The sequence below is a fragment of the Bombyx mandarina genome, chromosome 18 (genome assembly GCF_030267445.1).
Source record: "Bombyx mandarina strain Sakado chromosome 18, ASM3026744v2".
In the NCBI taxonomy this organism is placed as follows: domain Eukaryota; kingdom Metazoa; phylum Arthropoda; class Insecta; order Lepidoptera; family Bombycidae; genus Bombyx; species Bombyx mandarina.
In genome coordinates, this window is record NC_143224.1 from 11644675 (window position 1) to 11672306 (window position 27632).

The window sequence follows — 27632 nt, forward strand, 5'->3', positions numbered from 1 at the left end:
AATTTGTGATTATAGAAGTATAAAATACAATCATAATAGTGTACAAACTTACAATTCCAATTAATTATAGTCGAATTTCGACTACTGCGGGACCTTTAGTCATAAGTCAGCGGTCTTCCCCAACAACTGCGACATTGGGTTATTCAAGAAAAGAGCATATTCTTACCTGAAGGGTAGGCAACGCACTGGCGTAAACGCTGGTGACCGTGGGCGGCGGTGAATCACTTACCATCAGGTGACCCGTCTTGGTCGTTTGCCTCTCGTTGTTATAAAAAAAAAAAAAGAATATCAAAGAAACTATTGTTACAATACAAGATTTTTTGTATGTACTATATCACTTCAAACCGGAGTTACTCTCGCACCGACAACGACCTTTACAAAGTCAAAAATAATGTTTTCCGGTGACCACGAACCACGTGTTTATTTAGGACCGCATTTAAATAAAGTTCCTTTTAATTAAACACGAGAGTAAACACTGTATTTATGTTGACTCTATAAACATTCAGTTACCTCTTTCAATTTTGCATCAAAATTATAATAAACACTGTGTTTTCGTTGCGTAGATTGTTATGGCCTCGATTCAATTTGTAGACAGAGACGTTCTCACCGGCTTACTGATTATAAGTACTCACTGGAGTTTTTTTTTTTTAGTTTTATTGCTTAGATGAGTGGATGAGCTCATAGCCCACCTGATGTTAAGTGGTTGCTGGAGCCCATAGACACCTACATCGTAAATGCGCCACGCACCTTGAGATATAAGTTCTAAGGTCTCAGTGTAGTCACAACGGCTGCCCCACCGTTCAAACCGAAACGCATTACTGCTTCACGGCTGAAATAAGCAGGGAGGTGGTACCTACCTGTGCGGACTCACAAGAGGTCCTACCACCAGTGAAGTCACCACGTAAATGCCGCCACTCGTCTTGACTCTTGAGTCATGCGGTTGAAGTTTTAATTGCAGTGGTAAAACGGCTATCTGTAGATATAATGACAGGATGGTGACTTCTTTGCGGAGTTTATTTATTTATTTATATATTTATTACATTTCATGTAAAATTTACATTGGCCGGCTTAATGCCTAAGGCATTCTCTACCAGTCAACCAAAGGTAGTGCATAGTAAACAGTGGTAGGTGCAATGAAATTTATATTAAATAACTAATATATAAAAATATTTACATCCCATACAAAAGCGTAGTGCATAAGCGATATACAGAGATACATAAATATAACTAATGTTCTGTAACCATTTTCTTGTGTGTTTTCATTTCATTTCATATTTATCCCACGGGGTAGACCAAGGGCCTGCTAAAGGTCACAGAAAATGCTGCATATGGGCTCGCAGGACTGCTCATTGTGGCGAAACTTTTGGGAGACTTACAAATGTCCAGCAGTGGACGTCTGTGGGCTGATGACGATGATGAGAATGTTTTTATTCTGCAAAGATCAAATTCTGCATTTTGCGCTCGTTAAGTTAACCCTGACCAGTTTAAACAGCTTCAAATTATTTGACTTTATGCCAGCATTTGTGAAATCGAAAATATATAGCCTTTAATATGGAATTGAAAAAACTTCAGCGCCGCATGGAAAATTCTAAAGAATTCTCGTAACAAAATAAATGTTTGGATCGTGTTTCGGCTTTCGAGTAATTTCCTTAGGAAAGTATGAAAGCAAGCATTATGGAGACATTGAATTCGAAAACAGTTTTAATGCGACCAAATTCACATCTAGAAATGAATTTTGAATAAAGTCATCAAGAATAGAAAATTTACAAAACTATAGATACATATATTATGTAATTTTTTATTTTATTTTATTTAACACCATTGTTTTAATTGTAATCGGAACCAATAAGGGCCAAAAATTATACCTGCGGTCCTTGAGAAGATACTATTGAAATTTCTTTGAATTGATACATTATGCTTCGCTGTATAAATCGTTCGAATGTTGGTACCTACCTATGCCGGAATGTCAAATACTTTATTTTCCCTACCTATGCTGATAGCCTTGAGAGGCTATTTCAACTTTACCCTAGCATGTAGGTGAGCTCACGGGGCTCAAACCAGAAATGTTGCTAACACTGGCCCTAGCAAGAGCAGTGCTTCGCAGAATCTAACACCGGCAAGATCCGGCAAGAAACTCAGTGGGTTGTGTCTGTGGGTTAATTCGCTCATCGAGCTCTTCGTCGCAAGCGGCGGGTTCGACGAGGACGGTGACTAGTGCTTGTGGTACCAAAAAGTATCAGTGTCACTAGTAATTAACGGATTAAATAATACATTTCGCATTTACCTTACAACGCACGATATATGTATGAACATTTCATTTTCGGATTGCTTTCTTCGTGCAGTTTTCTTTTGAAGCTATATTCGTTTTATTTCAGTCGGCTTGCCACCGCTCAGCCTGATTTATTGTTCTCATTGAAAGTATAAAATCTCATCCCACTTGTGCTATTGTGTTTCTATTATACTTTTTGTTGTATTTTTTTTTTGCTGGTGTTATATTTTTCTCACAAAGCGCTCTCTCCAGTGTGGGTTTAAAATAATAAAAACATTCTTATTATCAAAGATTGGTATAAGAGCTTTGCTGTCCATATACAAAAAAAAAAACACAAATGCCGCTGAAAACTCTAAGCCGGCACGAATAATTGCTTTAGAGGAAAAACAGGCAGGGCTGTGAATACCTATCCATGCGAACTTCCTATAACCCAAATACCAAAAAGGAAAATTTAAAATTTTTTAGTTTTCTTTTTGCATGATGGTATTTATTCATTGTGGAAATCCGTGAAGAGGTGTTAACAATGCATTTCTTTGGAAATAAACGAACGTGTTTCAAATTCTGAGATCTAGCACAATCATCTCGTTTGATACGAGTGCACCGGTACCTTACTACTTAAGCCCGGACAACTTCAAAATCGAATTCTCGCTATCGGAGACAATTCCTCTAGTGAACAATATTAACAGATAGAATAAATAGGTGTAAGTACAACAATAGGCGATTTTCGATACAATTCTTCCCAGCCCATTTATTTTCTTAATAAATCAATACTACTATTAATTATATACGCCTGAAGGAATGCGCCACAAATGAAGAGTGTATGTGAGTAGCGACTTTGATTAATTATCACTTCTGTCTAAATAATGATTGCCATGTTGGTTTAAATGTGTTTTTAGTTTAGTTTTTATTGGTTGAGCGATTGAAAACGTAATGAAAAATGCTTTTAGTGAGTATTAAATAGGGGCAGATGTTAGAAAATAGAAAATATAAAGATAGTATCCAAATGCAAGTGGACCCGTAATGACACGTACGAACGGATTTAAAAAAACAGATGTGTGGTGTCGTGGGACGCCGGATAGGAACGAAGTTCCTTATTATAAAAATATTAATTTTAAGTTCTATTCGAGGTATAAAGAAAATAATTATTCGGGTAAGCATTTGTTTAATATTAATTTTTTATTGATCAAAATAAAGATAATCGCAAGGGTCAACTACTCCGTAGTGCAATGGAGCAGCCACGCCTGGGGGAACCGCCGGCATGATCACGGTATCTCCTACGCCAGGTAAGTATGATATAGCAAGAGAAATACGAGAACGTCTATCAACCGTGTAACATTTCGTCACCGCGATTCAGGAATTGTTGAATTTACGTGCAGCGACATCTGTTGATAACAAACTAAATAGAAAAAATCTTACGTTACGGACGTTTTTTCCCTGTTACGGTTCCCCTCCGCATCGTCCCATAAGGAACTTCGTTCTAATAATATCGTATATTAAATATGAAACGTGCTGAATATATAAAGTTTCATATAATTTCTGGGTGATACAGTTGAAACTTGCAAATCTTGTTTTGAAGAGGGTGTCGGCATTAAATTTTCTCGAGAAACACGCATGTTGCTCCCACTTCTTATTAATTTCTTTGTACATTACTTTAATTTTAGCTCAACGTAACTTCGTAATCACTTTCGAATTATCCAATAAAGTTTTCTACAAAAATTTAACGTAATTCAACGTTTTAATTACTTTCTTAGCCAATTTTCATTTATTATTTTTAATTGTTAATAGAAAAATATTCAAAATTCGTACTGTGAAATTTAGAATAAATATTTTTCCAAAGAATTTATTGTGGTAAGTAAGTGGCTAGTGACTGGTTGGTCCATTGGGGAAGGGTTGGAGTATATTTTAGTTTAGTTTATTTTAGTTATTATTAACTTTTATTAGGCGACTAATTACACTTGACCTTGGGTTGTCAATGTCTCTGCTATTAGTTACAGGAAATTCTATAAAAAATAGATGTGAGATTTAATTTAAATGTCACTAGAAAATAAAAAAATAATTGTTTTTTTTTTTTTATTGCCCTTGTAGGCAGACGAGCATACGGCCCACCTGATGGTGAGTGGTTACCGTAGCCCATGGACTTCAGCAATGCCAGGGGCAGAGACAAGCCGCTGCCTAAGCCAAGCCGCTGCCTAATTCAATTCAAAAGCTATATTTATGATGATCGTTCAATCTGCAATTTAAAACAAAATCGAAAATGTTTGTCTTCTCTGAAAGCGTTCACGGTATCCAGTAATTATTCCGACATCACTCAAACTCGACATGTTGAAATGAAATTTCCATTGAAAATTCAATTCCTATTTTAAACCTTGCAACTATGCCGCGACCGAAGCTTGTCATGTAAATTTACATGTGCGGATTTTTCTTGAATGTTGCATGCACTGCGTTTGTGCATCGGTAAATATTTAAACGTATTTATTTCTTTTTATAAAACTTGGTAACCCTATTCCGTACATTAATGGTTTGCTGGATTCTATCCGAATTGTATCGATGCTTATAATTTGTGTGATTTTCAAACGGATTTTGATACAAACGTTTTAACCTCGTCTCGTTGATTTATTACAGTGGATAGTTTTTGGGAAAACTGGAAAAATAGTTTTTTTTTTTTTTTTTGCTTTGTTGGGTGGACAAGCTCACAGCCCACCTGGTGTTAAGTGGTTACTGGAGCCCATAGAAATTTACGACGTAAATGCGCCACCCACCTTGAGATATATGTTCTAAGGTCTCAAGTATAGTTACAACTACTGTCCTTCCTTCAAACCGAAACGCACGACTGCTTCACGGCAGAAATAGCTAGGGTGGTAGTACCTACCCGCGCGGACTCACAAGAGTTCCTACCACCAGTAAAAAATCTTTAATGTAGATTAACTTAGATAATAGAACATACTTTTTTGGTGGTTTGAGAGACACACGAGCCCCGACTTGCCTCTTCCAGCCAATACACTGGCCACAACGCAATAGAGATTGCAACCTCATATGTCGAAGATATGTGTAGGCATCAGTAACTAATTACCACCAGGTGGGCTGTGAGCTACTTTGACATTGGACATCTCTAAAAAAAAGGGTGCGTGTACTTATGTACGCGCGTAAGAAGTTATACTTTATTTTTATTAAATTTATTTCTTTTTTTTTTAATATTAAATTTTTTAATAATAAATATTTAACGTAAATAATTTTATAATATTTAGTATGAATTATATTAAATAATAATTTTGTCATTTATATTACTAAATACATACGGATAGTTAACCTCAATTGTATTGGAGCAAATTCAAATTCAAATTCAAAATCATTTATTTCAACTTAGATGTCAGTATGAAACACTTGTTGAATGTCAAAATACAAATAACAATGTTAACTCTACCACCGGTTCCAAAAAAATCCACAGTCCTGAGAAGAACCGGCGGAACAAACTCAGCGGGCTTTTTTTTTTGTTTTTTCTCAAATATTTTCTTTTTTTTAAATAAATAGAAATATTCACAATAAAAGAAACAACAAGTCAAAAAAATACAATTAAAAAAAAAATAATAATAATGAAAAATGAAAAGGCCAGGAGCGAGCGCCTCATTCCCACGTAGTGCCATCTAGTAAATAATCCTTAACTTTATAATATGCCTTGTTGCACAAACGTTCCTTAACAGTTTTCTTAAATCTATGAACAGGTAGTAATTGAACGTTTAGTGGAATCTTGTTGAAAAGCTGTACACCCAGCCCCCTAAAAGAGTTGCTTATTTTCTTAATTCGAGCCGCCGGCAACGCAAGCCTATGTTTGTTCCTAGTGTTCACATTGTGCAAATCGCAGACTCTGGGGAATTCTTCAATGTTTTTACGCACGTACAATAAATTTTCAAAAATGTATTGGGACGCTAAAGTTAGAATTTTGATTTCCTTAAACTTGTCCCTCAAGGATTCCTTCGGGTGCATATTATAAATAGCACGAATAGCCCTCTTCTGCAGGATGAAAATCGTTTCGACATCGGCAGCATTGCCCCATAGCAAAATGCCATAGGACATAACACTATGAAAATAACTAAAATAAACCAGGCGTGCCGTATCTTCATTAGTATACATTCGTATTTTTTTTACCGCAAACGCTGCAGAATTAAGCCTACTCGCTAACTTGCATATGTGAGGACCCCACTGCAGCTTAGAATCAACTGTTAAACCAAGAAAAACTGTCAAATCCACAAGCTCCAGTGTCTCTCCACTTACAGTAATATTAGTGTCTACTTGTCTAACATTAGGTGTGGTAAATTTTATACATTTTGTTTTTTTGTTATTTAATAACAGATTATTAACACTAAACCAATGTACCACGCGCGAGATAGCATCATTCACATCGTCATAATCTTCCAAATGTCGTTTAATTTTAAACAATAATGATGTATCATCAGCGAATGATACGACCTCGTGACGGGTTTCAATAAACTTAGGTAAATCATTGATATATACAAGAAATAGGAAGGGACCCAATATGGAACCCTGAGGAACACCCATATTAAGTAAGACACCGGAAGATCTCGTTCCTTTAACGTCTACCTTTTGGATTCTTCCGGATAAATAAGATTTAATAAGTTCTAATGAAACGCCCCTAATACCATAATGGTGTAATTTCCTCAACAATGTATTATGCTCAACACGATCAAAAGCTTTAGATAAGTCGCAGAAAACCCCAAGGGCATTATGCGACTCTTCCCAAGCCTGAAAAATATTTTTAATGAGATCTACACCTGCATCAATAGTTGACCGACCTCTAGTGAATCCATATTGTTTGTTATGAAGCAGGTTATTGGAATTGAAGTGGTTCAAAAGTTGTTCCAGAATAATTTTTTCAAAAATTTTACTCAATGTAGGTAGTACTGAAATGGGCCTAAAGTTAGAGGGGTCAAAAGTACTACCGGATTTAAATAAAGGTATTATTTTACTATATTTCATTAGATCAGGAAACACACCACCATCAATACAGTCATTAAATATTGTAGGAAGGTAAGGTGCAATTATATCAATAATGGATTTTATAACATTAATTGAAATTCCCCATAAATCACCAGTTTTCTTAATATTAATGAGCTTGAAATTATCAATTATGTCCTTTATATCAATATTTGTGAACTTAAAGTTAACACTGCATTTATCAACATGATTTTGCAGTAATGATTCGGCGACGGTAGGAGATGAAATTAAAGATTTTGTAGTAGAAGCTGGGATATCAGCAAAGTAATGCTCAAAGGCACTGGCCACTTCTTGATGAGAAGTTATTATTCGATTATTGATTTTTAAAGTTAATTCAGCATTGCTGTTTCTGACATTCCCAGTCTCCCTATTAATGATATTCCAAGTCATTTTAATTTTGTCAGGTGCATTTTTTATAAGATTGCCTAAGTGCAATGACTTGGCCAATGTACAGACTTTTTTAAACAGCTTGGAATATTTAGAGACATACTCATGAAATGACTTATTATGATTATATGATTTTTCATGATAGAGATCGTATAATCTCTGCCTACTTTTGTGAATTCCAACAGTCGCCCATTCATTGAATGATCTTTTATTATGTAAGATCAGAGTTTTAGAAGTAAAGATGGCACTAAATTCAGAATTAATAACATTAAATAAATCCATGTAATGAACATTAGGATCTTCACTATAACAAACATTCGGAATTTTCGCCAAAACTTTACCTCTAAGCTTCTCCAAACGTCTAATATTAATAGGAACAAACGGTAGCTTTCTTGTACTATTAACATCTGAAACAGATTTAATTTTAAAAGATAAGAATTGTCCACTGTGGTCTGAACTTAAATGATTAATAATGCATTTATGTAAAGGTTTTACATTTGTGAAGATATTATCTATACAGGTTGCCGATGTGCTAGTTATTCTTGTGGGCTCTGAAAATAGATTGCTAAGGTTGTATGATTTTAACAATGTTCTGAGTCTAATAGTGGCATTTGTATTTTCTAATAAATTTATATTAAAATCACCACAAATAAAAACATGTTTATTAGAAACAGAAAGCTTTAATAAAACACGTTCCATTATATTTTCAAAAAAATCATATAACGAATTCGGGGGCCTGTACACACTTACAACAATGAATCGCTCAAGCTCTACACATGCCATTTCAATAATCCGTTCCACAGAGAGGCTCACAATGTCTCTACGTTCCTTACATTTATAATCTTTATTAACAATGATCAGTGAGCCACCTCGTATAGCATTCTCTCTGCAGAAGGAACTTACAACCTGGTGATTTTTAAAATTACAATTTAATTCATATTTTTTAAGCCAATGTTCAGTAACACATAGAACATTGACTTTATTATAATCTAGGAACAAATCAATTTCAAGTTCTTTACCCATCAAACCTTGTAAGTTCTGATGCACCAGGTTGATCACAGTTGTTTTCAAAGAAATATTATTTGTTGATGGGCTGTGTCCAAATAAATCATATTTACGGCAAGAGGTAAACTCTGTTGTCTTAGTAATTAATTTAAATTACTTGGAACGGATTCCAAATTAATAGATGTCATATTTTTTTTCTGCTCAAAAGAAGCAGTAGGTTGATTAGCCAAATTCATGGCTAGATAAATGTGTAAAAAATAATGTAGCGAGTTTGCTACTTGTCTAAAATTGTAGCTACCTAAATAGAATTTGTTAGGTTTTGTCATAATAATACATTTATTTTTTATCATGCAATTAATGTCAATAGTATAAAATGTATTTTCTGATTTGCATGGTGTCATGACATAATAATTATTAACATTAGAAATTGTCTGCATGAAATCATTAATGCAATGTCTGATTTTATTTTCTGCTGGCATACTCTGAATAAAGGAAATGCAAACATGGTGATCTTTTTCACCTGTAGTGTTAATAATTGATTTATTTGATATTTTATATCTCTTATATCTGCATTTCCCCTTCTCCCATTCATTATGATTATTGTTGTGTTAGGGCAATGAGTCACATTTAAAATTTTATTGAGTATTTGGGTACATGAAGCCCCAGGCATACAATAATTTATGACAGATTGTCCCAAACACAGATCATTCAGCACTACACCCATATTTTTCCCTAGTTCATCACTGAATATTTTAATAATGTTTTTAGTAAGCGCAGGTTTCATTATATTGTTTACAACGGGCTTAGAGGTAGAACTAGAAACTTGTGGGCAACTTCATTTCTGTTAATTTTGTGTCACGGTGCGCGCGCATCGTAAAATTTCACCCTCATCAATTTTTCATAACGCGTCTAAAGAGGTATAACTTCAATAATAGTATAAATAGAACCAGGAAACAAACATCAGTGAGTAGTCTGTTTTATCGTAAGTATTCGCTTCCGGAAACTTTCCGGCAATAAGGAAAACAAATAAAATACGTTATAGTTATTATTCCTTTCTGTTCAAATTTATGAAAATTAATATGTATTGATAACAATAATAACACGGAAAGGTTTTACTAATTGATAATTTATTTTATTTTATTGGTTAGATGGAGTAGGGAGAGATGGCGCGACATCGTGAGACGCATCAAGTCTGCCCCTTCCAACACTACATGACGATCGCGACCACTCTGTCAAGAGTGACACGATTGAGAAGAATTGGTTAGATGAGTCTAAGAGCTCACAGCCCACCTGGTATTAAGTGGTTAATGGAGCCCATAGACATCTACAACGTAAATGCGCCACTCACCTTGAGATATAAGTTCTAAGGTCTCAGTATAGTTACAGCGGCTGCCCCATCCTTCAAATCAAAAAAAAAAAAAAAATTACTGCTACCCGTGCGGACTCACAAGAGGTCCTACCACCAGTAATTACGCAATTATAATTTTGGGGCTTAAATTTTTATTACACGATGCTATTCCTTCACCGTGGAAGTCAATCGTGAACATTTGTTGAGTACGTATTTCATTAGAAAAATTGGTACCCGCCTGCGGGATTCGAACACCGTTGCATCGTTAGATACGAATACACCGGACGTCTTATCCTTTAGGCCACGACGACTTCAAATTACAGAATTAATGTGATGTTATTTTATTACATGATAATATCCGAGCAATTAAAGTAGATAATTTATTTTCTTGTTATTATCCGACTAGGTAAGGGATTAAAGATATGGTTTGAGTACTATTATGTATTAATATTGTATTAGTATTGTATATTATTATATTTATGTAATGTTTACTGTATGCACTAGGTTTGAGTTCCTAATTCTTTTTGCGGGCCTACTGGAAGAGATTTCAACATGAAATTAGTAGTGCCCTTGTACTCTGTATCCTTATTGTCGTGTTTTTTCAAACAGCTGTGTGTATAAAATATATTAAATAAAATAAAATAAATAAATAAGGGTACGCGGTACCTATAATGTTATGGTTTGGATTGGGTTCAAAAGCTTAGCGAATGTAACGACGACTCATGTTCAGAAATGGCTATAGAACAGCGATTCAGTTGATGCTTCAAACAGTCAACTTAAATAGTGTTTTAACTTTCGTAAGCGTGATTGGGTTTTGAGAAATATTTACACTACGAGCTCAGACGCAAATCTCAACAGCAATTTAACAAACATAATAAAACACTATTTACTGGTGGTTGGACGTCTTGTGAGTCTGCACAAGTAGGTCACTGCCTTGCCTATTTCTGCCGTTTCGGTTTGGAGGGTAGGGCAGCCGTTGTACTGTTACAGCTGAGACCCTAGAACTCATATCTCAAGGTAGGTGATGGCATTTACGTTGTAGATATTTATGGGCTCCGGTAACCACTTAGCATCAGGTAGACCGTGTGCTGGACTATAAAACTAAGCAATAAAAAAAATTACTTAATAAACACTACGGGATGGCATTTTACGAGAACTAAATGGCGTTGCTTACTTTAAAAACTAATTGCGGATCTAAATGCGATTAAACGATCTAATATACTGAAAGGATGCGACTTGCAATTTACAGTTAGGATACGTAATTAAGTATTTGTTTTTTGCGAAAAGTGAATTATTAATGAAACTTAAACTTTAGCCGTAGACTATCTTGGAACAGTTTTTTTTTTAAATATCACATTAAGATAAATGCTATTCATTAAGTAAATTGTAACCTTATTGATCACTCATACAATTGAATTTATTAACCTTGTAACCTTATTGATCACTCATACATTTTGAAGTCGTCGTGGCCTAACGGATAAGACGTCGGGTGCATTCGTGTTGAGCGATGCACCGATGTTCGAATCTCAGGCGGGTACCAATTTTTCTAATGAAATACGTACTCAACAAATGTTCACGATTGACTTCCACGGTGAAGGAATAACATCGTATAACAAAAATGAAACCCGAAAAATTATAATTTGCGTAATTACTGGTGGTAGGAAATCTTGTGAGTCTGCGCGGGTGGGTACCACCGCCCTGCCTATTTCTGCCGTGAAGCAGTAATGCATTTCGGTTTGAAGGGTGGGGCAGCCGGGGTGGCGTTGTAACTATACTGAGACCTTAGAACTTATATCTCAAGGTGGGTGGCGCATTTACGTTGTGGATGTCTATGGGCTCCAGTAACCACTTAACACCAGGTAGGCTGTGAACTCGTCCAACCATCTAAGCAATAAAAAAATTTAAGAAAAAATTGAGTATTTTCGTAATATAACTTTATAATTATTTCTTCAACTCTTTCCGATTCTGTCTTATGAATAACTATAGCTGACAGTTGAGAAATCAAATCGGAGATATTGATTTCTACGATAAATTTAATCCTAACATTGAAACCGATAATACGTCCCGCATCTATTTAACCCAACCCACAATAATTAGCCGAAGCTATTAGATAATTATCAATTGCCATTAATTAATTAACGCTTGCTACCACTAAGCAGACGTGTCTCTCTCTGTTATAAGCAAACTTTTGAATGTGTTCTTCGGTTTCCGCCAGTCGTATAAAAAAAAGGGTGCGTGTACTTATGTACGCGCGTAAGAAGTTATACTTTATTTTTATTAAATTTATTTATTTTTATTTAAATTTTAATCAATTTGAAAAAAAAAAACGATTAAACAACATCCTCAAACACGCATATTGGACGTCCCTTTTCTTGACATCGTATAAATTCGGTAATTCTCGGTGCGGTTCGGAAAGTTCACCTGCGGCTATATTCGTCCAGTTACGTCGGTCGTATTGTAATGAGCGATTTAGTGGGCAACTTCGTTCTGTTAATTTTGTGTCACGGTGCGCGCGCATCGTAAAATTTCACTCTCATCAATTTTTCATAACGTGCCTAAAGAAATATAACTTTAAAAAAAAAACAGTTTCTTCTGCGTGAAGCGAAACGTAAAATTATAGGAATAATTTATATAGAAAAATAGACGGTAGTTAGTGTTCAATATCGCCTTACATTTAACAAACACCTTAATTTACCAAGAAAACTGTAAAATATTCAAAACGTCGGAAATAATCATATCTATAATGACAATAATAGACGCGAGATTAAATAGTAAAAGTGACTTTAATTCAACTTTTTTTTTTAAATTGTGGGTATGTGTCAAAGTAATGCTTAAAGTTAAACTATTTTATAATACTAGTGTTTAATACAGTGTACAGCGCGCTGCATGACGCCGTGGACAGGGGAAAGTGGAAAAACATCTTAAGATTGAAGCTCATGGGTGATGGTGGTCACGACCCTCAGACATGAGGAACACGATTCGAGGAGTGTTTCCCTAATAGTTGAACTTCGATTATGGAGATTATAAGTTTGTACACTATTATGATTCTATTATAAATTATCAAAGACTATTACTTCTTTAATCACAGATTTCGCCAAGACTACACTTTAGACAAATATTGATAAAAACAAACGATATTTAATCTATTCTCAATTTGAGCACAGACTATTATTTATTATTATTATTATTAATACTTTATTTCAGTTTTTTTTTAAAACCATAACATTTTGTTAGTAGTAATTACTTATAATCTATGTTAGTAACTTAAAAAAATCTAACAAATAACTATCATTATGTACATTTTATACCATTACATTTTTTATTTTATTTTTTCTCCTTCCAAGTGCCTACTGCAAAGGCTATTGATCAGCAGTCCTTCGATCTTGCTCGATATGATTCTCAAAAGCTATATAAGCACTATAAGCAATAAGAAAAGTTTGACAATAAACAAATAGTATTCATGCGTGTCTCTGTGTGTCAAATACATTATAATGTGTGTAATGTTTTTATTTATTGATGTCATGTATTTTTATGCAAAATTTAACATTCTGCACTCCTTCTCTATATTCTTTATAAGTGTGGGAAATTTTATACTCCTCCGTCCGCGCAATTTTCGTAAAAAAGGGTACAAAGTTTTTGCTTCACTTATTAATATATAGATTACATAAATGCCACTTGAGAAACAAGGTTAATGTCACTAATGGCACAGCAGATATGTTTCCCTTGAATACGGGGCCGGATTAATTGCTTCGCAGTTGGAAACGGCAGGATAGGTACTCGTCTGTGATGGTAATAATCTGGTGATTACACTACCGCGTCTATACTAATGTCAGTAACTTGAAATTGAGTCGTGTTATTAAGCTGTTATTTAGTCTTAAACTCGGGAGGTTTAAATTGTATTTGAACCTATTTAGAACTCTGAAATGATTTGTTTTAAAATTACGCAGCTAAATTCTGTAATGAATAAGGCAGCTAAGTATTGTTCGTCTAATTGAAGGTCGAGCAAGTTATGTAAGACGCATCGATTCGGTACCTTAATGTTTTATTAGGCGTTATTCCTAATGCTGTGACTAACGTGACTAACACATTGGCTCAAGTTCAAAATTATCAAGCCAAATGTGCGTGTAATATATTATTTTGTGTATTTAATAGCTTTGAGTTTAGACTAAATCAATAATGAATATGAGTTAAATTAAAAATAAATACTCAGTAATAAGCCGCAAATAAGTTAACATGACTTTCCTGAGCATGCGTTCACGGACCACAACATTTCTTGTTCAAAAGAGATTTGAGGAGAGTTCTCTACAAGCGACAGCGGTTGAGCAATGTTGATATTCATTATATGAGCGACAGTGACCACTCACCACAAGGGTTTTTTTATTGCTTAGATGGGTGGACGAGCTCACGGACCACCTGGTATTGGGTGGTTACCGGAGCCCATGTACGTCTACAACATAAATGCCTCCACCCACTTTGAGACATGAGTTCTCATGACAAGGTCTCACTTCTAACAGTACAACGGCTGCTCCGCCCTTCAAACCAAAACGCATTACTGCTTCACGGCAGAAAATAGGCAGGGTGGTGGTACCTACCGGTGCGGACTCACAACACGTCATATCAGCAGTAAAAAGCCTTTTTTTTTTTTTTTTTTGGTCAGGAGGAAATCGCCGGACTTCCGCCCTTTTCTGGGGATACTGGGCGGGGTATGTCAGAGTCGAACTGACTAAAACCTCCTGTCGCTCAACAACCAACGTCCAAACCTCGCATGAGACAGAACTCATGACAAGGCAAAGGGGGGAAAGTGAAGCGTTTAGTGCGGAGCACATCTCTCCCATCACCCTCCCCCTCGGGACGCCGGACTGGCGGTCGTCGGCGCCACGACCACCAGCCCTCTCGGTCGGCAGACTGTCCGAAGCCCGCCTAGATGGCGCCGGTTAGAGTGGGTTACCCTACGGAATACCCCGCTGGGCCAGAACCAGCGTGGGTCGAGGATAGCCGGCCTTCCATCACCCGGATGCTCTTGCGTAAAACGCGTGCAGAGCAGCTTGCACGTCGTCTTCTTAGGCCCCCCTCGCCGGTCCCCAGACCGACATGTGAGGGGGACCCGAAACACTTAGAGGGCCAGGGCTTGGGCGAAATCCGCCTCCCTGGCCCCCGCTCGACGGCGGCGGGATTGTGCGTCTCTCACGCGCCCCGCCGCCTCCTTCTGCGAGATGGTGCACTCGCAGAAGTCGAGCATCGCCTTCCACGACTCGTCGTCGCCGAGCATCGATGCCACAACACTCGGCAACGACAAGTCGGTTCCTATTTTTGCGACGAGGACACGGCGCCACCCCTCCCATGCGGGGCAGGCGACGAGCGTATGCTCTGCCGTGTCCAAGTCGCAACCACAATGGTGGCACTCTGCCGTCGGCTCGGCTGTGATCCGGTGCAGGAACTCACCGAAACAACCATGCCCAGTGAGCACCTGCGTAAGCCGGAAAGTGAGGCGTCCTCTGTCACGATTCACCCAATCCACAAGGACCGGGCGAATCGCCTCGACGGTCCTACGACCAGCCGAAGGATCAGCCAGCCGTCTGGACCACGACTCCAGCACGGACCGCCGAGATTGGGCCCTCCGTGCTCTGACCACACTGGGGCTGGGACGCGCCACGCCCCGGGAGTAAAAAGCCTAGCCTATTATATAATTCAAAGGCAAAAAAATTGGGATTTTTTTGTTGGCACTGTTTTATTTATTCATTAACACAGTGCGTGATCAGATTCAAATAATACCCAAATTCCTACCCACCAAACATATGTATATACAATTTATAATGAACTCAAAATTAGAGTCCCGTAGAGCATATTTTTTAAAAAAGGGCGACAGATATATTCGTTCGCTTATTTCCAAACACAATTTAGCTGTGAAGCGCTCATGAATACAAAGATTGAATGACAGTCAAACGGGCTAACCTCACTAATGGTTGTTCGCAACTGGGCTGGCATCACTCAATTATTGGGTTCCATTGGCTGAAACTCAACGAACTATTTTTGGCGCGCACGGGCTAGATGTGGTCTGGGATAATAATTATTTCAGCCGCGCTTATAATCGACTACATTTATCGATCTAATGAAATTTTGACGGCGGTGAAACTAAATTAAATATTCATTTCATTATTTGCTGTTTTCTTTGGTCTTAGAATACGATTTCGGTACATTTGGAACAGACTGTTATATTTTGATTTTACCACACAACGCCACAACAAATACATGGATACCATTAATAGTACGGTCAATCTCATATATCTGAGCTTATTGTATTATTCCATTTTCACAAAAGTTTGTAAGAACTGTATGGTTGTATGGTTATGTTTATTACTCTTTCACGCAAAAACTACTTAATGGATTTTAATGAAACTTTACAATAATATAGCTTACACATCTGAATAGCACATAGGCTGTAATTCATAAAGATATAGTCTGAACTACCCAAAATATAACGATAAGTGTCAAGTAAGTAGGACAAAAATCTGCCATCTACGAAGTATTCCGGCGTGCGTCGCAAAAACCGTTGCAATTACATGTATGCAGTAAATATAAAATGTAATATGGAACCTACAAAAAAGCAAATTGCCAATATTATCGCCAAAATAGTGAACCCTGAATATGAAGTGACAAAATTAGTATTTTTGGTTTGTTACGTTCTTTTTTGTTGGGTTTGTTACTGTCAGGACTAGATTTGTATAAAAGAAAATTTAATAAGATCAATAATAATCAATTGCCGAAACGAAGCAAGGGCGGGTCGCTAGTTACTTATATACCCAGTACCAGTACGCTTCATGTGACCCGATTGTGGCCTTAGTTGACAGACTGTGAATCCATCACAGGTATTTAAGTAGGTCCTACGCACCTGCCAGGAAAGCCGCATCCGTGCGTAATTTCGCGCGACATTTTCACGCTTTTATTCGGACCCTTTCCGCATAATTCTCGCACGTGTGAATCGAACTTATCTGTAACGACAGTTCAGAGTTTGTATTCCACAGATTTTCTGTTTTGTTTTGTTAAATAATGTTCGAGTCCAAATTATTTCAGTTAATTTTATCGGAAAACAATAATTTCTTTATTTAATTTTGTTTTAAAATCATTTGATTTTATATATGTAGTTGAGGTAGAAAATAAATTAACCATTGCTAATTTATTTTTATTATACAGCTTTTATAATACCAATGATAATTTATATCCTATTTACAAAATAGTAGTCGTAGTCTCTACGGCGTAGCACTAGTGCTACGGTGCTATAGAAATTCAAGGAAAGCTTCATTCTTCTACGAACTATATCAAGATACATTTAAGTATGTTTTATAATAGCCAGGCTTTGGTTCTATTAAAATCTAACTTAAGTATCTCATTAAAATGACAAATACAATAAAAAATCTCCGCCCATTTTTGTAATATTTTAATAAATTTGTAATACTCTAATTATTAATTACTATTTTTTTTTTAAAGTTCGAACATGAGTGAAATCGGTCAGAAAGCTTACACATTATATTATTTATATATAATATCTATATTTTTTATGTCCATCATAGAATTATCTCGCCCTCATTTCTTTTGTGTTTATTTAAAGACGGTCAATGTACATACATTAGTAGAAAGTAAATATTTGTCGTAAATTAGTTATAAAAACTTGATAATGGCGGTAATCTTAGCTGCCCATAACGGCCCTAACAAGCAACTCTTCCTTTCTTGCTATTCGTACACTTTTGACACAGTGGTCGTGGTCATGCATCAGTGGGATCCTGCAATACCGATGCTCTCACGATGCGACGCCATGTGGCACGGTGTTTCGCAGAGTGAGAGCAATCGCTTATGTTGGTGTGAGTTACAGATTTTATGAGGTCGGTCCATCGTGTTGGAGATCGTCCGCGAGATCTTTTGCCCTCGACTTTCCCTTGCACCACCAACCGCTCAATGGAATCCTCATTACGAGTTATGTGCCCGAAGAACTTGAGGATTCGTATTTGGACTGTTGATAGTCTCTCCTTGATGTTGAGCTCTTTCAAGATCGAAATGTTGGTACGGTGCGCGGTCCACGGAATTCTGAGGAGACGTCATCAAGCAACTAAAAAACCCAAAATACTCACCAAGCATTACTCCAAAATTACATTTTCGATAAGAGAGTTATTCACGTTCCTACGTGTACAAGTTCACAAAGAGCGGAGTGACGAGCAGAAGAGAGATCGTTTATAACCCAACTATTACGCAGGCTTACGAGCCATAAGCCGGACAAATGAAATAGTTCTTCGTTCCCGTGCAATACTGTTCTGTCGGGTGACAATTTGTCAGCCTCCGCGTTACGCGGCGTACGGAAAATTGCTGTGGCACGTCCAATGTGTTTGGCGTTTTGGATGCTCGTATTTCGAATAAGTCACACGAAATAAATAAATAAAACATGTTAGTGAAGTGGCAATATTAATGTAATACTAGTGTTCCCGCAGTAGTCGATATTCGACTATAATTACCTAATTAAAATTATAAGCTTGGATATTATTATGGTTCTATTGTCAAAGACTTATATTTCTAGTCACAGATTTCGCCAAGACTACGCCATAGACAAATACTCGTAATATTAAAGATAAAGAAAATTAACCTATTCTCAATTTGATACAGACTTATAACAAAAGTTTGACAATAAATAAAGAGTATAGGTTTGTGTGTCAAATACATGGTAGTGTGTGTAACGTTTTCTTTGTTGATTTAATGTATTTTTAATGCATAATTTTAAAATAATATTAGCATTCTGCACTTCTTCTCTATATTCTCTATAAGTGTGGGAAATTTTGTACTCCTCAATCAGCGCAATTTTCGTAAAAAGGGATACAAAGTTTTTGCTTCACGTATTAATATGTGTAATATTTATGTTTATTTATTATTCAAAGGTGGATTAATCACAAAATCATTCTTTAAAATTTCATATTAAATTGAATTGTTTTCTTGATCTCCATTTCCTCTTTCTATTTTTTTGGCATTCAATTCTGAGGTGTGTTCAAATATTTAAAGTTTATAGCTCTTTATGAAGTTAGCTTAAAAAAAAATTTCACGAGATTAAACATTGCTCAAGGCATATTAACCTGGTAAAATTGGGACAATAAAGATGAGTCAGTTTCGTTTATACACAAGAGAATTAGTACTCATTACGTTTTGCAACACCTAACTACGATCTAATTTTAACTACTAGCTCACCCGGCAGACTTCGGTGGGCCTCAATCGATAGATAAAATACCTAAACTTTTGTATAAAATAAACTTAAAACAAACAAAAATAATCCGCCCGGGGGATACATCAAAGGAAAAACTAAATTGATATTTAATTCCGAGCATTATTAAATTTATTTACCTTTTAGACCTACTCTGGACTTTCACAAATAATTCAAGACCAAAATTAGCCAAATCGGTCCAGCCGTTCTCGAGTTTTAGTGAGACTAACGAACAGCAATTAATTTTTATATATTATTATATAGATTGTTTCTGTACTCGTAATATAATATTATAGATATTATACAATAGAATCGTATCATCTCGACAGAGCACAACCCTAATCCTTGCAACTTCTTACATCTTATCTTTTTATTTCGTCTTTTACATGCAACATTCGACCGACGGCAGACCGATGGTGATTGCTTAACATTAATATGCTACGTGTAGATGAGCGTATCTACTAAATATATCACAATAGAAAAAGAATAATCTTTTACCGATTGGAGGTACGGAAAAAATAGAATACACAAAGGGAATATTTTCCACCGAGAGGGTGAAATTGCTAGGGGTTCAAATCATACATTAAATGTTATTGTTTGGAACTTGATCGTCCGCTAAGCTACAAGCGAATATGTTTTTTTCATTTATTTATTTATTTAATATATTTTGTACACATAGCTGTTCGAAGAAACACGACAATAAGGATACAGAGTACAAGGGCACTACTTATTTCATGTAGGAATCTCATCCATTTTTCCCCCAGAAGGAAAGAAGGATTAGAAACACAAACCTAGTGCATACAGTAAACATTACATATAATAATATTATATTATATATACATATTACAAGATACAAAACAATATATATACATATAAAGACACACACACACATACACACACATATATATACACATACATATACTTACTTTATATAATAATACATTATACGAATATATATTTTTTTATTTAATATTTAATAAGGATAAATAGTTGTTTAAATAGTTTTTTTTTTCATGAGGAAATCACCGGACTTCAGCGAATAGGTTAGGGAAAATCTGGAATATATCGGGAAACTTATCTTGAAAATGCGATTCAAGCATGTGTCAAATATCCTTTGATCTATAATAGCTATCACTACAATCGCTTCTGTCTGTTTTAACTTCCATTTTCTTCTTTACAGCTTTCTTCTTCCTAAAATCTCCTATAGGTCAAGTTGTAAACTTGCACAATTCAGTATAGTTATATGTTCGCTTCTGCTGCGAATAATTACATGGATGAAAAGTGCGAAAGCCGTGATAAAACGTAACTATAGAAGTCTATATACCAGAGCATTCAGGTAAGTCTATATCAGGGATTTGTGGACAACACGTTGAATTTAATAGAGCGATTTTTTTAAAATATATGTACCTTAAAATCAACTAGGTCAAAAAATCTCAATAGTAAGTTCGTTAGTCGAGATTTTGTCGATTGAACAGAACTTTAACGCTATTAAGCATATGGATAGTTAAAATTAAATCAATCTAATTCCCATTATTTTCTAACAACGATTCTCATCAAAACTAATTGCCATTCCGAAAGGGTTTATTAAAGTCGTTTTTGAATTCGATTTCGGAGTTTTGTAACTAGAATTTCTAGATGTTTCAGCTGGATGGCACTTAAAAGGATCTTAAATCGTTAAGGCTTTTAACCTATTAGCATTATTAGAAGAATATAGTACTGTAGATAATTTAAGAGCTTAATCTGAAATGTTAGTTGGTTATCGTTTAAACAAATGTGTTATAGTGTAAAAGGAGATAAAGAGTTGCCGTCTGTTGAGAGTCTTAGCTACGTTCGTGAAGTTTCGTAGACACTACCTTGACCATTTTTGTTGAAAGCACAAGTCAAGCCTCAAGATTTTTTTGGTAGTGTGAGGTTTTTAGGGAGAAGGTGGACGGAGTGTGTGAGTTATGTTGATTGTCCGTTGCGTGTTGTCCTCCGGAAACCTCATCGGAGCGGTCAATAAAACACTACGTATAATTACATGTTTATTCGCGTCAGCGACCGCGGTGGATCGCTGCACGTTAACCACTGACTGACTAATGTATGTTGCTCATTACTATAAATACATAGTAAGCTAAGCGTGGCAGGGTATCATTCCCCTACAGTAGTAAGGTGCATTGTAAGCTGACGTGGTTAGGGTAGCACCAACCTAAATGTTCTCACCGGGAAACAGTCACGCGCAAGGGTTTGAAGAGTGCGACAGTCGTTGTAAAATTCGACTTATTTTTCAATGTGGGTAGCAGTCAGTATGATATGAAAGAAATACCGCTCTGACTTCTAGGTTTATACTCCTTTTTTATTTATTGACTAATTGCTTTTATTTGCTAACATTCGACGTAAATAATGGCGATTTCTGGTTGGCTACACACAAAGGTATATCTGAATAGTACTCACAAGAAACTCTTGGAGATGGTATCAAGTTGAATATTTACGATAGCACACGTGAGCGGAGCTCTCTTTGATCTGGAACTAGAATAAAATTAAATAAAAAAAAAAGATGTGTGGTGTGGGACACCGGAGAGGAACGAAGTTCCTTATTATTAAAATATTAATTTTAAGTTCTATCCGAGGTGTAAAGAAAATATTTATTCGGGTATTAATTTTTTTTTTTAATGATGAAAATAGAAAAACTACTTTACAAAGTTATCAACTTTATTTTATTCACTATGATTTTTTTGTACGTCATTACAAAGTTAAGTCGTACGTACACTGTGTGCATTACTAATAAAAATCTTACGTTACGGACGTTTTTTCCCGGTTAGGGTACCCCTCCGCATCGTTCCATAAGGAACTTCGTTCCAATAACCATTTACATAGTAGTTTAATGCTTAAAAAAACCCATCTAACATTCGTTGATCAAAAAATATAGTAAGCTTAACTTACTAAATCAACTGAAGTTTCATAAAAATATTCGAAATTTAAGAACAGCTGTCTACAGAAAATCTAGGCGACGTCTTTACTCTTCATATCAAATTTAATCAGCAAACCGCACAGAAAACCGTGCGAGTAAAGTTTCGTGAAAACTTAAACTTAAGTAACCCTTCGACCTCTGCAATGGCGGCGACGTGCAGGCGTTTATCGCCTTTAATGAAAAGCGTTAACGCTCACAGTTCTGTAATGTGATATTCAATAGGTTTTATGAGATTAGTTTCATTATTTAGTGCTGTTACATGACTGGTTTTGTACGTGAAATTGCTTGTATAGCTCATACGTACAGTTTAGTAGTTTTTAAAAAAATATATAAATAATAGATTATTATCTGGGTTTTAAAATTTTGTATTGTTTTAATATTTTGCAGTTTTCTACATTCACATACTAATATTAAACGGATTTTTTCCACGATTTTTACATTTAATAAGTTCAAGATATTTCGACATCTATCTATCTATCTATAGGTATATAGATAAAATGAATTGCTGTTCGTTAGTCTCGCTAAAACTCGAGAACGGCTGGGCCGATTTGGCTAATTTTGGTCTTGAATGATCTGTGGTCCAGTCCAGAGTCGTGAAGTCCAGAGAAGGTTTAAAAGGCAGATAAATACGAAAATGCTCGGAATAAAATAACAATTTTGTTTTCGCTTTGATGTGTCCCACGCGGGCGGATTCCTTTTGTTTGTTTTATGTTTATTTTATATAAAAGTTTAGGTCTTTTATTTATCGATTGAGGCACTACAAAGTCTGCCGGGTCAGCTAGTTAAATTATAAAAATAGTGTTGAGAATCCATTAAGTGCGTGTAAGAATTTTTTCATTGACAAACATTTATAGATATCTTCTAAAGACTTTGTAGGCAGAGCATACGTCCTATCTTAATGCGAGTGGTCACGGTCGCTCACGGACGTGAACATTGCCACTACTGCTAACAGCTACAGTGCTTTGGCCTGTTACAAACCTAGTCTGCAGCGATAGATATCACAGCACTCACTAATACCGTATAGGAGACTTTATTTCACAGTCGGTGGTAATAAATATCTTAGGAAACAATCAATAGAAACAGCGGCTTTACACTTCTACGCAGCTCTTCGCCGTGCTGCAATGATGGAATTGTATTGAAAAATAATTCAGAGCATTCCCTATAGAATATACGGTGGAAAGCTCAGAGAGAACGAAAGTACATATATATGTATGTAGGAGTGGTAAGAACAGAACGTATGAAAAGAGTGTGAAAAGAGTGTGCGTTAAGATGTGAGTGAGAGAAAACGGAAAACAAGAGAGAAGGGAATGACAGACAGAATGACAGAGAAAAAAAAAGATGGCGATGACGGTTAAAAAATGAGCAAGGCGTACATACATAATAAAAGTGTTAATTAATTTTTAAATTATTATTATAACAGAAGATTTTGGAACAGTGGAGGTTTTATTTTATGCGCTGCGATCCCTATTCTACATGTCTATCGATAAGTTTTATACAAGCTTAGTATGAATTTAATCAGAATATGCACGTAGAAAAGTTTTCTTGGCGCAGATCCAAATCGTATTGATACGTGAGAACTACAATTCTAATGTCGTTAGATTGTTAATACATAATACTACTTCCTAAACAGTTCGTGATTTGTGGAGAAGTTTAAAAAAAAGTTTAAATGTGTATGCCCCGAATTGAGAAACTCCTTTTTGGATTCACGTCGGCTAAGTCTCTCGGTCTATACGTCTGAAGTATGTTACTAACAAATTGTTTTGCTTCAAACAAGTTGGACATAAAAAACAAACACAAAAAGGATATTTTTTCTTCAGAAAAATAATTTTGTAAAATTTAATAATATATTTAGGTACAGAGTGAGTGAGTGTCTTTTGTCTGATTTGATCTCCTAAGGCGTTAAATAAGGTTGACTTTGGGTGTATGTGACCGCATAAATATATTAACATATAAGCGGTCAGATACACCCAAAGGTGTCCTTTAGGACACGCAGAGAGCGAATTAATGTGGCGTTCTAAATCCTTGTTATTTTGAATAATTTACAGTTTCGCATATTTACTAGTGGTAGGATGTCTTGTGAGTCCGCGCGGGTAGGTACCACCACCCCGCCTATTTCTGGCGTGAAGTAGTAATGCGATTCGGTTTGAAGGACGGGGCAGCCGTTGTAACTATACTGAGACCTTAGAACTTATATCTCAAGGTGGGTGGCGCCTTTACGTTATAGATGTCTATGAGCTCCGGTAACCACTTAACACCAGGTGGGCTGTGAGCACGTCCGTCTATCTAAGCTATAAAAAAATATCGTGTGAAAATCTTGACGTTCGTCAATCTAAGCGTTATAAGCGAAAAATAGTATGCTAATGCATTCCTGGTTATAAACCCGACCGTACCGGCTTTTCACGTGCTCCGACCCGGAGGTCACATTACCTGTTTAATTAACCGCAACCTTTGAACGCAGTAATTAATTCGTAACACCACCCGTTACTACGCTTGTCACATAAATTCCTCAAAGTTAACATAATATTGTACCCACCCCGAATGTAAGGTGACCATGACGAAAAGTTTAGTTAGTTAAAAGTTCTTTTCGAAAAAAAACATAAATATTGTCTATTTCGGCCGTCTGGTGTAGTGAAAAGTGACATGGTCACTACACAAGGGGGTCGCGGGTTCGAATCCCGCCAAGGGAAGATATTTGTATGACAAATATAAATGTCTTTTCCAGGGTTATGGATGTATATTAAATATGTGTATGTGTATAATAAAAATCTTATATTTATTTCCGTTATCTGGTACCTGTAACACAAGTTCTTTACGAACTTATCACGGGATCAGTTAACGTGGCGTGACTGTTAGTAAATATTTATTTATTTTATTTATTTATTATTTCGTGGATTTTTTTTTATTTGAACAACGAATATAGTCCATAGGATTTAAGCCAATGAGAGAATACAATCTAACAATTATGTAGGTTTCACATCTAGTGTCAATAAACTAGAGACATATTTTATTTAATTTTATTTTATGGATAGATGAAATCTCGCCCTATTTAATATTAGGTGGTTATCGGAATTCAATCACAGGCTTGGGTGGCAACGCCCTATTTGAGTCTTAATTCCATTTGCACCAGAACTTGGATCCTTGAAAATGAACTTTATCGTTGTTTCGTGGCAGTAAGTAATAATACATCATCAGTTACATTCATTCGCGAAGCAGTTGCTCTTGAGTAATTAGGTCTCCTTTGGATGCGCTCAGACACTTAGCTAGCAAATCCCATCCCTCCTTGCTAAGCCTTTGCTCACCCACCTGTCCTGGTAAGACTTAAAAGGCCTCGGTGCTACCAGTAATCCAGTAATAAAATAAAAAAATATCATCGTTACAAATAAATCCCCCCATTCTTCAAAGCAACCTCAACATGTCTCAAAGGTTATTAGACAGGATTCAAAATACGCATACGATTCTTCAATATTTGATTAACTTTCCATTTTCAAATGTCGAATATAATAATATGTACTTACACAAAGTAAAAATTTAAGTTCGAACATAAGCTTAATAAGTTGAAAGCTATTTTGTGTATGTCTATCTGAGTCTTAAAGATCGTCAGCTCTATTGGATTGGATATATGTACGTATTTTAAAAAAACACATTCATATAATAAACATATTTAGTTTAAACCTTTGCATGGTGATTCAACTCCTTTATTTTTTTTTACATAAACGAAGACTTAAATGTATTAGAAAGTAGTCGCTCAGATTTTGGCTTTGAATTACATCTTTTAAGCTTTTTGAAATATTATGCGTTTAAAAATTGAATGGGTTCAATTTGGCTTCAATATCAATAATTACTGGTACAAAAAAACCAACGATTTAGCCTGTCGGTTTGGATTGCAAACAGGACAGTAGTAAGCTTAAAGTTCTTTTGGATAAGGTTGAAATTGCCTTTGATTACGGTTCTCTGATTTTTCAAATCACAATGCTCGGTTCGGCCAAAAGTCAATAGCCAAAATAATAGTTTAAAATATCAAGCCACTACTGAGATGATATCGAAGGAATAGCCTTTCGAATCAAAGTACGTGACTAAGGATAATAGCTTGTTTTGAGTTTCAAATATGTTTAGTTACTGGAATATAACGGTCGAATACTGTGCATCATACACAGCACTGCATTATCGGTATCAGCTATCGGCAATTAAATTAGTTATTTATGTTATGAAATTTGTTTACTAAGTAAGGTTTTTATTTTTGGTGTTTGTGCATTCTAGTAATCATTTAACTGTAGATGATGAGAATCCATAATACACTATATGCATAAAATAAAATGTACTCTATATTAAATTTGCTACAGACTGATTAGGTGGTGCAAGAGTTAGCACAGTGATGTCAACTCCGGGGTTTTCCCCCCAAATTTAGGGGGAAAAAATCTATAAAGGGATTTTTTTAGGGGGTGAAATTTTGGGGGATATTTTTAGGGATAAAATTTTATTTATATTTTAAAAAAAAATTCTACGTACATCAACAAAAATGACATTTTCATAATGTGATGAAATTAAAGAAAAATACTTAAAAATACTAAATAACTATTGTTTCCGTCTTTGTGGAGTTTTGTTTTGAATTTAGTGGTTTTTTTGGGGATTTTTGTTTTGAATTTAGTGGTTTTTGAAATTGCTTTAGGGGGAAAGTTTTCAAACAGTTGGCGACACTGAGCTAGCTCCCCCTTACTGTTGCGCCGAGGGTCGTAGGTTCGATTCCCAGATCAGGCAAACAATCGTGTGATGAATAGGTTTTTTTGCTGTTTATCTGGGTGTTTCTTATCTATATATCTTTAAATGTATTTATGTATGTCAGTCTCTGGTACCCATAACATAGAGACTCCCAATATGGGGCCGGATGACCATACGTGATTCGGTCCCATTTATTTATTTATTTATCATTGTGTATAAGTTTTAATCGTACGTATTTTACGTATCATTAAGTTTAATCGTACAACCATTAATTAATTATAATCGTAAAAACACAGATAATTGCATTTATGTCCAGCAGGATAACAGTTATTAAAAACATTCTAAATCTGCAAGTCAAGAATATCCCAAGTTTTTCTTGGCACCCCACACAAAATGAATTTGACAAACATATTCGTTCGGCTCATGAAACTAATTAAAGTTTGACTTGCGCCTTATTCCACAGACATAAAGTTAATAATGCAATGGTAAGAAGAGCCTATTAATGAATTAAGTGCGTAGCATGAGTTTTGACATATCAAGACAGATACGACAGACGTGTCGGTGACGCCATAATAAGTCCAGATGTTGGCTTTGGTCGTGATTTACTAAACTTATATGAGGTTTTGGGTGGTTGTAAAGCGAGAAGCATTAGCGTGGACATGGCCAAGCCACTGCCAACCGTGGTCTTCAATTTTTAAGTCGTGTTTTGAGA